Source organism: Dipodomys merriami, unplaced genomic scaffold, assembly GCF_024711535.1.
Source record: "Dipodomys merriami isolate MVZ:Mamm:240054 unplaced genomic scaffold, mDipMer1.0.p SCAF_221, whole genome shotgun sequence".
NCBI lineage: Eukaryota > Metazoa > Chordata > Mammalia > Rodentia > Heteromyidae > Dipodomys > Dipodomys merriami.
In genome coordinates this window covers 1212006-1214055 of record NW_027203616.1, presented here as the reverse complement: position 1 = coordinate 1214055, position 2050 = coordinate 1212006, and positions in this window count along the sequence as shown.

Below are 2050 nucleotides of genomic sequence, written 5' to 3'. Positions count from 1 at the left end.
CCCTAACACTAACTCTAACCCTAAACCTCACCCTAACCCTAACCCTAAACCTCACCCTAAACCTCACCCTAACCCTAACCCTCACCCCAACCCCTCAATCTCACCGTAAATCTAACCCTAACCCTAACCATAAGCCTCAACTTCAGCCTCACCCTCAGTGCAAACTTAACCCTAACCATAACACTAACAATAACACTAATCCTAACCCTTACCCTAATCCTCAACCCCAACCTCACACTCAGTCTAATCCTAAGACTAACCCTAAATCCAACCGTAAACCTCACCCTCATCCTAACCCTCACTCTAAACCTAACCCAAACCCTAAACCTCAACTTCACCCTCACCGTAACCAAAACCCTAAACCTAACCCTAACAATAACCCTAACCTAATCCTATCCCTCACCCAAACCATAACGCTCACCCTAACTAAAACTCTCACCCTAAAACTTACCCTCACCCTAACAATAACCCTAACCCTAAACCTAACCCTCACACTAACCCTAACCATAACCCTAAACCTCAACCTAACCCTCACCCTCACCCTAACCCGAACACTAACCCTATGCCTAACCCTAACCCTAACCCTCCCCCAACCCTAAATCTAAACCTGAACCTCACCCTCACACTAACCCTAACCCTAACCCTAAACCCCAGCTTAACCCTAAGCCTAATCCTCACCCGCACCCTCACCCTCACCGTAACTCTAACCCTAACCCTAACAATAACACTAACCCTAACCCGAACCATTACCCAAACCCTAATCCTCACCCCCACCCTCACCCTCAGCCTAAACCTAAGCCTAAGCCTAAACCTCACCCTAACCCTCACACTCACCCTCAACCTCACCCAAAACCTAATACTAAACCTAACCCTATCCCTAAACCTCAACCTATACCTCACCCTGCCCTTAACACTAACCCTAACCATTAACCTCAGCCTGACGCTCCCCATAACACTAACTCTAACCCTAAAACTCACCCTCACCCTAACCCTAACTCTAAACCTCACCCTAACTCCAACCCTCACCCTCACCCTCAATCTCACCGTAACTCTAAACCTAACCCTAAAAATAACACTAACCCTAACCATAACCATAACCATAACCCTCACCCTCAGCCTCACCCTCACTGCAAACTTAACCCTAACCATAACACCAACAATAATCGTAATCCTAACCCTAACTCTAAACCTCAACCCCAACCTCACCCTCAGCCTAACCCTAAGCCTAACCCTAACCCTAACCCTAACCCTAATTGTAACCCAATCCCTAACCCTAAACCTAACCCAAAACCTAACCCTAAACCTAACCCTATCCTCAGCCTCACCCTCACCCTAACCAAACCCCTAACACTAACCCTCACCCTAAACCTAAGCCTAACCCTAACCCTGACCTTCACACTCATCCTAAGCCTAACCCTAACCCTCCTAAACCTAACCGTCTCCCTAAACCTAACCCTCACCCTAACACAAATCCTAACCCTAAACCTCATCCTAACCCTCACCCTAACCCGAACCCTAAACCTCACCCTAACCATAAGCCTAACCCTCACCCTCATGCTTGGCATAAACCTAAGCCTAAGCCTAACTCTAACCCAAACAATCACCATAACCCTAACCCTAACATTAACCCTAACTCTAACCATAAACCTCACTCTCACCCTAACCCTAACTCTAAACCTAACGCTAAACCTAAACCTCATCCTAACCCTAACCCTAACCCTCACTTTCACCCTCACCATAACTGTAATCCTAACCCTAACAATAACCCTAATCCTAACCCTAACCCTCAACCTAACCATAACACTCACCCTAAACATAACACTCACCCTAACACTTACTCTCACCGTAACACTAACCCTAAGCCTAACACTAACCCTCAAACTAACCCTAATCATCACCCTAACCCAAAACCTCACCCTAAAGCTAAACCTAACCCTCATCTCACCCTAGCCATCACCCTAACACTAACCCTTATCCTCACACTAACCCTAACTCTAATTCTCAATCTAACTTTTACCCACACCCTTCCCCTAACCCTAACCCTCACCCT